We start from the raw sequence: 13,758 nt of genomic DNA on the forward strand, positions 1-13,758 counted from the left end.
TTCCATTCAGATCTCAAAGATGAGGGCAGAGGCCAGCTCTTGGGTAGTCATAAGTTGAGTTCCAAGGTACAAGATCCGGTGATGAGGGAACCTGGGAGTAGGAGCCTAGTGGGGAGAAGCAGAGAAGAGGCCAAGAGGCAGAGAGACGGTGATCCTGCTCATGGCCTTCCTGGTGGCAAGCTCCTTGCAGGTGGCGGTGGAAAAGGCAGAGGCTAGGGACTGCCTGAAGAGGAAGGTAGGTGAGGCAAACTTAATGACTTCACCCTGATATTAGGCTCTTTTCCCCACTCCATAGCTGAGCCTTGACCCCCTTTCCCTCCTGGACTCCTGACTCTAGGAGGAGAGACTCGCCTCCCCCTACCTCCCTCCCCATCTCTGCACTTGTCTTCCCAGGGGGAATATGACATGTCTGGGGCCCGAGTGGCCCTGACCCTTTGTGCCTTGGAAGGGCAAACTGGAGAGGATAAGGCAGTTGCTGCTCTGGAGGCTATGTACCAAACACTCGGTTTTAAGAACTACCTTAGAAGAGTGGTCAAGGCCCAGGTGAGTGATTTTCCCAATGGCTTCTGGATCCCTCTGAGAGCCCAACTCCTCTCCCAAAGCTCAAGCAGTCTGGCCTGTTGCTCTTCCAGTCTTTCCAGGAAGAACTGACTCGTTTCCGAGAGCTTCTGGATGCCCACAGGAGCCCCATCAGCTGCGCGTTGGTCGTCCTCATAGCTCAAAGTGGATGTCGAGGGTGGCTGCTGGGGCCCGATGGGAGGAAAGTACGAGAGAAGGAGCTGGTTGGAGAGCTGAACCACTGCCAAGCCCTGTTGGGCAAGGCCAAGGTGTTTCTGTTGCTGGGCAGCCCCAACCGTGAGTGAGAGCCAGCATGGGCACCTGGGTTTGGGGAGAAGGGCAGGAACAGGGGCACTGGAAGCATTTGCACTATCTTGTGTCCCAATGTCTCCTGAGTTGACCCTGCTTTTCCCTTCTTGTCTCCAGCAGACTTGGAATCCGGTGCTTTTCTTCCCATCCTGACAGACCTTTGCAGGCACTCTCCCCACTGGCACCTGCTGGAGGTGCTCACCCAGGTCTGTGGGTGGACCCTCTGTCCCACCCCTTCATCTTAATGGGGGGTTCCTACCACGACCTCCAGGGCCCACAGCTCATTTCACCTCATCTGCCCCATTTCTCGGATGTATATTCACTCGACAAATTTTATACATATATATGTATATAATATATACACACATACATATAGTTGGTGTGTGATAGACAGCATGGTTTAGTGGAAGGAGGTTTGGAGCGGTGAAGGGACCTGGATTTGAATTTTGACTCCCAGCTGTGTGGCTTGACTTTCCTGAACCTCAGTTTCCTCATCTGCAAATTGGTATAAAAACAGAGTTGTGGGGGGAAAAGGCTTTGTAAATCTTTGGGATCAATTTAAGCCAATTTCTTTAGTCCCAACTCTGGAGTCAGCACTGTTAACCCAGCATCTATTAGGAAGGAGCTCGAAGGTCACCTAGTCCACCCAGAGAAGACAAGAGTCTGGATAGGGAAGGGACACAAGCCAGGATCAGGCCTATGCAAGGAGCCAATGCTGAGAGACGTACGAGAAGACCAAGGCCAGGAATAGCTTAGGCGCATGGTGTAATGGGGAAACTGTTGGATTTGAAGTCGTGAGTTCAAATCCTGACCCTGTCACTATCTTGGGGAAGTGATTTAATCTCTCTGGGCCTCATTTCCTCCTCTGTAAAAATAAGAGAGTTGGCTAAATGGTCTCAAAGGTTCCTTCCAGCTCTATCTTATCACACTGTGAAATAACTGGCTTAATGAGATATTGGCCATAAAAGACACGTGAGTAATGAGATAAACAATGCTTTAAGGTTCTCTAATTACCTCCCTCACAACAGCCTTGGGGTGTGCGGCTTGTGAGCTGTCCTCAGGCTCCATTACACAAGTAGGGAGAGCCACACAGTCCCACGAGGGTGGGGGCAGGGTGGGGCAGATGGGAACCTATGATGAGGAGGATCTGGGAAGGTGTCCTGGTCTTGTGGATGGTTAGGTTTGATGGGAAAAGAAAAAAAAAGGAAAGCCTTGCCGATGGATGGAGCAGCTGGGCACAGGCGTGGAGTTGGGGTTTAGAAAAGTAAATCTTCCAGTTTGACTGAAACATAGAATGTGCAATGGGGAGTTATGGGAAGGAAAGGAACAAATAGTGTCGTTCAGTCCTGTCCGACTCATTGTGACCCCACTGGGGGTTTTCTTGGCAGAGATGCTGGACAGGTTGGCCATTTCCTTCTTCAGCTTGTTTTACAGATGAGGAAACTGAGGCAAACAGGGTTGGGTGACTTGCCCAGGGTCACATAGCTGGTAAGTACCTGAGGCCAGATTTGAACTCAGGCCCAGCTCTCTATCCCCTGCCCCACCTATCTGCCCTAAACAAGCGTTAAGCACCTACAGTTAAGCACCTAAAGCGTGCCAGGTTCTTTACAAATATCTTTTACAGTTGAGGAAACTGAGGTTAAGAGACTTGCCTAGGGTCACACAGCTAGGAAGTATCTGAAGTTGGATTTCACCTGGGTCTCCCTGACCCCAGGCCTAGCACACTATCTACAATGCCACGTAGCTGCCTCTTGGGAGATAGGGCTGGAAAGGTGCAGGCTTAATGACGAGGAGTGTACTATGTTTGCTGAACCTCCTCCTCCCCGGATTTCCCTCTCCCCCCACCTTCTCAAGATCCTTGAACCCACAGTGTGCCACCCCATAGGCCTGACCCTACCATTGCCTTCATCTTCAGGCCATTCTTTAGGTTTTAAGTGGGTCTAGGAGTCACTCCTTGAAACCTGCTACAGTTCCCCCCACCCCATCATGAGCAAGTTTCATATCACATCAGAGGAGATCTGCCCAGCCCCCATCTTAAGCAGGTACCTTTATAATATCCTCAACAAGCAGTTGTCTTCTGCTGAAGACTTTCATGTACTCACTCCATTGCTGATTCTTACAGAGTTCAAGTACACCTCCCACTGACTCCCTCCCAGCAGCCCTGCTTGTGCCCTCTCAGGTGAGGCAGAGCTAGGCTGCTCTTCATGTTTGCCCATAGCCTTCTCTTCTCCAGGCTAAATCCCTAGCTCCTTTGGGTTCCTTTTGGCTGATAGCACTTCCTCCTCCTCTCAGGTCATTGGCAAGGTAACTCAAGAGATGCCTACCATAGAGCACAGGTGCCCCATCTTCCAGAGCTCCCTTCGGGGTGCACTGTACCTTGGGAGGACAAGGTCACGGGACCTGGAGGTAAGGGGGACCATCTATGTTGTCATTGAGACAGGGCCTGGGGAGAAGGTGCTGATGGGGGTCTGTGTGGAGAAAGGACCAGGACAGAGTGAGCAGGAGCCTAGAGAAAATGAGAAGAGGAAGGAGTCCAGAGACAGAGGAGGGGAGAAAAAGGAGTTAGGAGAGCAGGGGAACAAGGGTTTAGGGTTGAGCCTGCTCCAGCCACTCCCCCCAAATCAAGTTTCTCTCTTCTCTCCCCTTTTTGCTCCCCCAGCTCAGCCCCACCCATCACGAGGCGTATGACATGTCTGGGGAAAAGGTGGCCCTCATATTATGTGTCACCCAGGACCGCCCTGGGGCTGAACAAGACCTTAAAGCCCTGAAGAGGATGTTCCAGACCCTGGGTTTTAAGAGCATTCTGAAGATGGACCCCACTGCCCAGGTGAGGTACTGGAAGGGGGATGGTGCAAAGGGGATGGGGGAATGAAGTGAGGAGAGGGATAGAGGTAGGTAAGGAGTGGGCCAGTCACTCTCTGTGCTTCATGAAGGCCGGGTACATGGGAAATTCCCTGATCTCCCTTGTTGGCTGACTCCAATGTTCAAATCTTAGCCTTGTGACCTATGATCTCTGTGCTCTCAGAAAAATTGCTTTTCTTGGTCTAATTTTTCTTGTTTCTAAAATAAAAGGGTTAGACTTGATAATATCTGAAGTCTTTTCCAGATCTAAATTAACAATCTCATACTCTTTGTGCCTAAGGTCTAAGGTCCTCTATTCCTCCTGCTACAATAGCAGCTAACCATTTCCCCTTAGTTAATGATCACATCTTCCACCTTTTCATTCCTAAGCTGCTGTCCTGGTTGCTCTTTCCCTCATCAGCCATCCAAATTTCCTAGTGTCCAGCTTCTCCCAGGAAACACAAAGCACCCATCCCCTCTAAGAAATCAGGAAGGCAATAGCAAAAAACACAAAAACAAAAAACAAAGTAAATATCGTCCTGACTTTCAAAAGGGAAGAGAACAATCAGCAAACTGTAGGTTAGTGTTGGTGCTCTGGCCTGGTCACACAGCATCTGGGGTATTACGTTCAGGTCTGGGATATCGATAAAGTAAAAAGTGAACAGAGGATGACAGCTAGGATGTGTACATGTCATGGGCTTAGCTGGAGGAACTTCGAAGGTTAATATGGAAAAGAAGAAAACTCATGGGGAGCACGATGGCTGTCTTGAAGTATTGAAGGACTGGCATATGAAAGTGTTTTTCTTTGCCAAACCTTTTCTCCTATTCTTCTTTCAAAACTCCTCATTTTGGAATCTGGATTCCCTTCCACTGGCCCAAGCCAATTAGAGAACCATTTTCACTGAATGTCCTCCGTGCCTGGAATCCTTTCCCTCCTCATCTCTGTCTCTGCCCTTCACTCAAGTATCAGTTAAAATCCCACACTGTACAAGAGACTTCTCCATACCCCAACAGCCCTTAATGCTAGCACCTTCCATTTGTTGACTATCTCCAACCTCTCTTGTATATATATATCTTGTATGTAGTTATTTGCATATTGTCTCCCTTATTAGATTATGAGATCCTTCAGCGAAGTGACTGCCCCGCCCCCGTTTTTAAAATTATTTATTTAATATTTTTAGTTTTCAGCATTGATTTTCACAAGAGTTTGAATTACAAATTTTCTCCCCATTTCTACCCTCTACCCCACTCCAATATGGCATATATTCTGATTGCCCCGTTCTCCAGTTGGCCCTCCCTTCTGTCACCCCACTCCCCCCCATCCCCTTTTCCCTTTCTTGTAGGGCAAGATAAATTTCTATGCCCCATTGCCTGTATATCTTATTTCCTAGTATTTTCTTTTGAACATCTGCTTTTAAAACTTTGAGTTCCAAATTCTCTCCCCTCTTTCCCTCCCCACCCACCATTCCCAAGAAGGCAAGCAATTCAAACATAGGCCATATGTGTATCATTATGTAAACCTTCCACAATACTTATGTTGTGAAAGACTAACTATATTTTGCTCCTTCCTATCCTATCCCCCTTTATACAATTTTCTCCCTTGACTGTGTCCCTTTTCAAAAGTGTTTGCTTTTGATTACCTCCTCCCCCTATCTGCCCTCCCTTCTATCATCCCCCCTTATTTATTTCCTTCCTCCTTCTTTCCTGTGGGATAAGATACCCAATTGAGTGTGTATGTTATTCTCTTCTCAGGTCAAATCCAATGAGAACAAGATTCACTCATTCCCCTCACCTGCCCCCTCTTCCCTTCCAACAGAACGCTTTTTCTTGCCACTTTTATGCGAGATAATTTACCCCATTCTATCTCTCCCTTTCTCCCTCTCTCAATATATTCCTCTCTCATCCCTTAATTTGATTTTATTTTTTATAGATATCATCCCTTCATATTCAATTCACCCTGTGCCCTTTGTTTATATATATATACATATACATATGTATATATATATACATATATATGTATATATATGTATGTGTGTGTATATATATATGTATGTATATATATGTATGTATATATATATATATATATATATATGTATGTATATGTATGTATATTCCCCTTCAGGCACCCTAATACTGAGGTCTCATGAATTACACACATCATCTTTCATGAATTACACACATCATCTTTCCATGCAGGAATGTAAACAAAACAGTTCAACTTTAGTAAGTCCCTTATGATTTCTCTTTCTTGTTTACCTTTTCATGCTTCTCTTGATTCTTGTGTTTGAAAGTCAATTTTCTGTTCAGCTCTGGTCTTTTCACTGAGAATGCTTGAAAGCCCTCCATTTTATTGAAAGTCCATATTTTGCCTTGGAGCATGACACTCAGTTTTGCTGGGTAGGTGATTCTTGGTTTTAATCCTAGCTCCATTGACCTCCGGAATATTGTATTCCAAGTCCTTTGATCCCTTAATGTAGAAGCTGCTAGATCTTGTGTTATCCTGATTGTGTTTCCACAATACTCAAATTGTTCTTTTCTGGCTGCTTGCAGTATTTTCTCCTTGATCTGGGAGCTCTGGAATTTGGCGACAATATTCTAGGAGATTTCTTTTTGGGATCTATTTGAGGGAGGTGATCGATGGATTCTTTCAATTCTATTTTGCCCCGTGGCTCTAGAATATCAGGGCAGTTCTCCTTCATAATTTCTTGAAAGATGATATCTAGGCTCTTTTTTTGATCATGGCTTTCAGGTAGTCCAGTTATTTTTAAATTATCTCTCCTGGATCTATTTTCCAGGTCAGTGGTTTTTCCAAGGAGATATTTCACATTGTCTTCCATTTTTTCATTCCTTTGGTTCTGTTTTATACTATCTTTATTTCTCATCAAGTCACTAGCTTCCACTTGCTCCAGTCTAATTTTAAGGTAGTATTTCTTCAGTGGTCTTTTGGACCTCCTTTTCCATTTGGCTAATTCTGCCTTTCAAGGCATTCTTCTCCTCATTGGCTTTTTGGAGCTCTTTTGCCATTTGAGCTAGTCTATTATAAAGTGTTATTTTCTTCAGTATTTTTTTGGGTCTCCTTTAGCAAGTCATTGACTTGTTTTTCATGGTTTTCTCACATCACTCTCATTTCTCTTCCCAATTTTTCCTCTACTTCTTTGACTTGCTTTTTCCAAATCCTTTTTGAACTCTTCCATGGCCTGAGACCAGTTCATGTTTTTCTTGGAGGCTTTTGTTGTAGGCTCTTTGACTTTGTTGACTTCTTCTGGCTGTATGTTTTGGTCTTCTTTGTCATCAAAGAAAGTTTCCAAAGTCTGAGTCTGAAACAGAGCGTTTTCACTGCCTGGTCTTGTTCCCAGCCAGCTAGTTGACCCTTGAGTTTTTCGTTGGGGTATGTCTGTTTGAGAGTAGAGAGTACTTTGTCCCAAGCTTGAGGGGCTGTGCTGTTGTTTTCAGAGCTATTTCTATACAGCAAGCTCTGCCACACCAGCTACTCCTCCCCCAAGAACCGCCAACCCAAACCGTGACTCAGATCTAAACAGGCTCTGTACTCCTGCTCTGATCCCCACTTAATTCCTCCCACCAGGTGGGCCTGGGGCTGGAAGGAACTGCAGCTGTAGCTCTGTAAGCAGCCTCAGAGCTGCACCACCTCCACCGCACCCTGGGCAGTGGCCTATGGGCCAACTCCTTTCACTCGTCCCCGCAGTTTTTCCCACTAATCTTCTCTGTTGTCTTTGGTGTTTGTGGGTTGAGAAGTCTGGTAACTGCCACAGCTCACTGATTCAGGGCACTAAGGCACTTCCAGGTCTGGTTGGTCTGGGCGGGGCCCATGCTGGGCTCTGCTCCTTCCTCTCCGCTCCCAGCATGGTGCGATAGACCTTACCCGGTGACCATCCAGGCTGGTCCTGGGCTGGAGCCCTGCTTTCCTCTGTTATTCGTGGGTTCTGCAGTTCTAGAATTTGTTCAGAGCCATTTTTATAGGTGTTTGGAGTGTCGTGGGGGAGAGCTGTAGGCAAGTACCTGCTTTCCAGCTGCCATCTTGGCTCCACCCCTGTTTTTTTTTTTTTTAAACTATCCTTGGCATGTGCACAGTACCTGGCACATAGTAGGTACTTAATAAACTCTTATTGAATTGAGCTGGAACCCAAGAGCTAGGGTGGTAAGGTGTTACATGAGAAGTCACTTGGTCTATGGAAGGGTATTTCTTGATTAATAGTCATTTCCTGATTTTCAACAAGTGTGCAGCAGGATGGATAGTGATTAGATAAAAGAAGCAGAGAATTGAAAATTGAAAGAGACCTCTGAGACTGATTAGTCTACCAAGGGTGGGGAACCTGCGGTCAGGCTTCATCTAGGGTCAAGTGAGCGAAGGTCAAGACTGGGGGGTGGAGGGTGGCACGGGTGGGGGGAAATCTGACATACGTCCAAGGAAAATACGGATTCTCCTTAAGAAAAAGATCTCCTGCTTTTGGGGTACGTTGGAATTCTTCTTTTTATCCTCAGGATTTCCTAAAGGAATTATCTCAGTTCCGGGAGCATCTGGATGCTTATGGGACTGCTGCGAGCTGTGCCCTGATAGTCCTTATGGCCCATGGGGAACCTCAGGGGCGTCTTCTGGGGGCTGATGGACAGATGGTGGAAGTGGAAGAGATGGTGAGGGAGCTGAGCAGTTGTCAGGCCCTGCAGGGCAAGGCCAAAGTTTTCCTGCTGCAGGGATGCCGTGGGGGTGAGTAGGGGACTCAGCCCTCTTGTAACTTTGGAACTCAGGTAGCGGTTCAGCTTCCAGCCCTCGGTTCTCTCTCCCCAGCCTAACCCTTGGCTTTGTGCCCTCTCTTTTCTCTGATGGTGGCTCTCAGCCCAGCTGGTCCATCAAGCCTTCCCAGATCATTCCAGCCCAAAGTTGAACTCTCTATTCTGAAACCACTCTGGCATCGTCCGTGGCACACACTGTATTGTTTTCTGATAGTTGCATATGTGCAAGTTTTGATCCTCTTGAAATCATATGTTCCTTAAGGCAAAGACAGTCTTCTATTTTAGTATTATACCTCTGTAAGCTACACTTACCTCATGGGTTTTCCTGTGGAGGTAGAGAAAGAACCCTGGATTTGCGAGCCGGCACCCATGGGTTATTTCTTACTTGCTTTGCAAGGAAGGCCAGGGGACAATTCCAGCCCTGATATTTATTACCTGAGTGACCTGGGGCAGGCCACTCCATCACTTTGAGCCCGAGCTTCCTCACTCACAAAATGATGATACTGTTTCCACCCTCTTTCTGTGGGCTGTCAGGTAACAGAGATCCAGGATGAGACCTAGAACTTTGCCCTGGCTGGGGACGCTGGCTACAGCATTGGCTGCAGAGGCCTTTGACTATCCCTCTCATGCAGACATCCTCCAGGTTTATGCTAACACACAAGGTAGGTGATTCCTTCTCCTTTGAGGGGTTGCCATGTTAGGTCTTGAAGGGATCTCTGGTCTACTTCGTTAATTGTCCTTCTTCCTCCCAACTCCTAAGGGTGAGCTCTGTCCTCAGTCCTCACCTATCACTATACTGTCTCTCTTGGGAACCTCTCCCATTCCCCCCAAGATCCTGAGGCTAAGGGTGAGGCTAGACCATTAGCTCACTGAAGGCAAGGGCTCTTCTAGCTCTAAATCTATCTTTGCCTCCTCCTTTTTATCCCTCCCTTCTCTCTTCCTATGCACATAGGAGACACAGTGTTAGTTTGAATTAAAACAATTCTCATGTTATGAACAGCTTTACATGATGTTTTTCGGTCTATCCACACAGTAACATCATGTGACTTGCAAAGTCTTACTATCTCTATTTTACAGATGGGGAAGCTGAGGATCAGAGGGGAAAAGGATTTGCCCAAGGTATCAGAGTAACTGTGGTGCAGAGACTTGGCAGAGAGGGATAGGATGTGGCTCCAGATTTAGAGACTCCAAGTGCAAGGTCTTTGTCTGCCGTCCTTTGCTGCCTCTCCTTCTATATCAGAGTTCATAGAATTGTGGGACTTTAGAGTGGGAAAAGACCTCAATGGCCAGCTAATTCATTCTCCATCATAACATAACTGACAGATCTTCAAGGAATTCCCCACTGCAATCTACTTGACAAATGGTTATCCAGCCTCTCATTTAAGACCTCAGTGAGGGGGAAGCCACCAACTCCTGAGGCAGGCCATTCACAGCTCTAATCATCAGGAAGTTTTTGCTGTCATCAAGCCTAAATTTGCCCTTTCTAAAAAAAAAATAAAACTCCTACCCATCGCACCCCTGATTCTGCCCTCTGGGGACAAAGAAAACACTTTCATATTACAGCCCTTCTGATACTGCAAGAAAGCCCTCATGTTCCCCATGAGTTTTCTCTTTTCCATATTAAACTCTTAACATTCCTCCAACTAATCCCATGACCAAGGCTCTTTACCATCCTAGTTGCCATCCTCTGTTCACTTTTTTTTTTAAGATTTTTTTTTTGGGGGGGAAGGCAGGACAATTGGGGTTAAGTGACTTGCCCAAGGTCACACAGCTAGTCAGTGTGTCAAGTGCCTGAGGCTGGATTTGAACTCAGGTCCTCCTGACTCCAGGGCCGGTGCTGTACTCACTGTGCCACCTAGCTGCCCCCTCTGTTCAGTTTTTACTTTATCAGTGTCCTAGAACTGAACATAATACCCCAGATGCTGTCTGAGCAGGCCAGAGTGCAGACACTGACCTATAGTTTCCTGACAATATTTACCTTTCACAACTCCTCCTTTTAGATGTCACATAAAGTGTAGCTGCCAGTTCTTTTTCTTGATTTTCTTTAGTTTCCTCTGAATCCTCTATCTGCTCCATCTGACAAGCAAAGAACCAATGTCTCCAATTAGAGTCAAAGTCCTGAAGACATAGCAAAGAACCCAGCTTGTAGTGTGGGCAGAGGAGGGCAGGTTTGGAGTCAGCGGACCTGGGTTCAAGTTCAAGCTTTGCTCCTCATTACTTCTTTGACCTTGGGCAAATCACTTCCTCCCTTTGGGCTTCACTTCCCTCATCTGTCAAATGGGGGACTGGACTAGGGAATGTTTAAGGCCCCTCCTAGCTGTAAATCCTGTGATCTTAGAAATCCAAGAGGACCTGGGTGGAATCCTCACCTCCCTACTATCGGGGCACGTTTCTTTGAGGAGATAGACTCCAAAATGAGAAGGAACCATGCAACGTCTACATCGCCATGAAAGGGGAGAGTTTGCCCTTGGTTCAGGAAATCGGGCAGGGAATGGGACGGAGAGAGGAGAAAAGGCTAAGAGGGAGGGGCTGGACATGGCCATTGCCGTGGGGATTTGGGTAGAAGAATGGGAGAATTTGTAAGCTCCCCAAAGGCTAGGACTGAAATGTCTTTTGATTTTTTGACAGTTTGTGAGTTCCTAGATGGGGCTGCTTTGAGGTAGAGGATGGGGGTGGTAGTATTTTTTCTTCCACGTGAAGAATATTTTCTGATTTACTCTAGATGTCTCCTCCAGGGAGGACTTTCCTAGGAGCCTAGACCAAATGGACATCCTGAGAGTCTATTCAGCGGCAGAGAAGTATGAGGGGAATCACACTGAAAAAGTAAACAAAAAAACCTATGGGCCATAGGAAGAGAATTTGGATTCCTCTCCCAGGAGTCAATTATTGCAGCAAGTTATTCTCAAATTCCATTCCTAAAAAAAAAAGAAAGAAAGAAATAGCTGCAATACGAGGGCTTTCTGGTCTATCCCAAGGAGATCCAAAAGCTCCTAGTCTAGGGGGAGTGAAGACACATTTTCCTGGGATTAGGTGCTGTGCCTCGTCTGAAACCTGCCAGTCCTCAGGTCGATTGGAGGATCAAGACCAGCTGATTTGGTTACATTTTTATGATTATGGTTCTTTGCCTCACCCCTCTACTAGATCCCAGGTAACTCCCTCTAAATGAGAAGGAAAGTTGATTGGTGTCATTGCCCTTTAGGCTATGTGGCATACCGAGATGAGAACGGCTCAGACTTTATCCAGACTCTTGTAGAAGTCATCATAGCTGACCCTCGCCAGGACCTTCTGGAGCTTCTGACCGAAGTGAGTGGCCGAAGGGCAGCTGGATTCCTTTTCTCATCTGTCCAGAGGCATACATGCACTCCCTATCATTTAAACAGAGAGCCCCAACTTGGGGAGCTTAACTCAGATGCAGACTCTGAGCCCTGCAGAGAACCCTACATCTAATCTCGTTTCTGCAGGTAACAGGCAGCTATGTGAGATGGACGTGCTTGGTCCAGACTGTGAATGAAATACGAAAGAGAACTTGGAGAGCAGGAGCTCCCTGAGAAAAAGATTATGTCTGAAGGTCTGAGAGTTGGAAGGCAAGAACAGGCTATCTGGACCTTCGAGGCCCATCCCTCAGTGTTTCTCACAACTTTTTTTTGTCCTTTTATTCCCCAGTGCTAGCATATAGTCGGTGCTTAATAATTCCTTTTCCTCTCCAATCTTATTAGGTATTGTTTTTACAGCATTATTATCTCTCCTTTCCACCTTCATTGAACAATTAAAAAACCCTTGTAAAATATGTTATCAAATATATTTTAATAAATATACAGCAATAAACATTCTCACACTGGCCATGTCCAAAAATGTGTGTCTCATTTTACATTTTAAGACCATTACCTCTCGGGCAGGAAGTGGGTAGCCAACTTTTCAAATTGTCTATAGCTTTGCTTCAAGATTAGGCAAGGGATAATTACTCAGGGGATTTCCTCCCAACCTTGACCTCCCTTATAGGGCTGACTCTAGGCATTAGGGAATATGATTCAATCCCTACCAGTTCCACTGTGAATTCCCTCAGGGATGGAAATCAACATTAGCACAGCTTGGAAGGTATTAGGAAATGGAAGCTCTTACATCGATTCTGATCCTGTCTCTATCTTTGGGTTGATTTTACCCTTTTCCTCTGTGGTGCCAATTTGTCAACTGAACCGGGAAAATTTCCAAATAATATGGATATAATGCTAAAGAGTGCTGAACTTAAAATCATGAAGTCCAGTCTAGGCTTTGCCAGCTTAGGCAAATACTTCACATTTTAAAGCCCTGGTTTTTACAGCTGTAAAATGGGCATAATTAACATTAGCCACACCTTTCTCACTGGGTTGTAATAGATGTGAACCCTAAAATGCTATAAAATACTAATAAAATATTGCTTATTTGCAAAGTGGTTATGGTATTTGAGTTACTGGACATAAAGCAAGAAAGGCCCTCTCTACGTCCCAAAGAACATTACAATCTGAAGACAAAATGTGTACCTGAGACACGTGCTTTGCACCTAGTGGTTTAGTAAATGTTTGTTAGATTGGATTAATGTAGTTTGGCAAATATTCACAAAACTTGCTTTCATCACCCATGGGACATTATCTGGGATAATTTTACTCCCCCTTGCCCCCAGTCAGAATATGGTTTTCCTACCACAGCTCTGATTCTATTTTGAGCCTCTGGAACAGCCTCTTGTGCCTCTTTAGGCCTCGATCCACCTATATTCTCTCATATTCCAACTGAAACTTCTAACACTCAAGCTACTGATGTCAGAGACTCTCTGAGCTGGAGGCCATCTGGTGCCAGCCCATACTTGAAGAATACCCTCTATAATGTACCAAATAAATGGTCATTCAGCCTTTGCCTGGAAGATGTCAGTGAAGGGGAACCCATGGCCTCCTGAGACAGCCTGTTCTACTTCCTCGTAGTCTAATTGTTTGGAAGTTTTTCCTTACATCTAGCCTTAATGTAAGTAACCCCAATGCGAGCCTTCTGAGTCACTTAAAGCAGAGGTGGCAAACATGTGCCCCATGAGCTAGATTAAAATATACTTGGGAAATCCTTAAAAATACAACAAAACATGGATATTACATTTTAAAACTAGACCAAAATGTGGATCCTTTATTGTGTATAGAGTTTGACACCATTGAATTAAGCATATATTATACTCTGAACCCTAAAGGAGTCTCATGTATTTTATTTGTTGTATACCTGGATGTAACAGTAACCAAGCATTTTCCGTATTTTCTCCAGCTGTCTGTGAGTAAGTGTGGCACG

This window comes from Trichosurus vulpecula, chromosome 9 (genome assembly GCF_011100635.1).
Source record: "Trichosurus vulpecula isolate mTriVul1 chromosome 9, mTriVul1.pri, whole genome shotgun sequence".
Lineage (NCBI taxonomy): Eukaryota > Metazoa > Chordata > Mammalia > Diprotodontia > Phalangeridae > Trichosurus > Trichosurus vulpecula.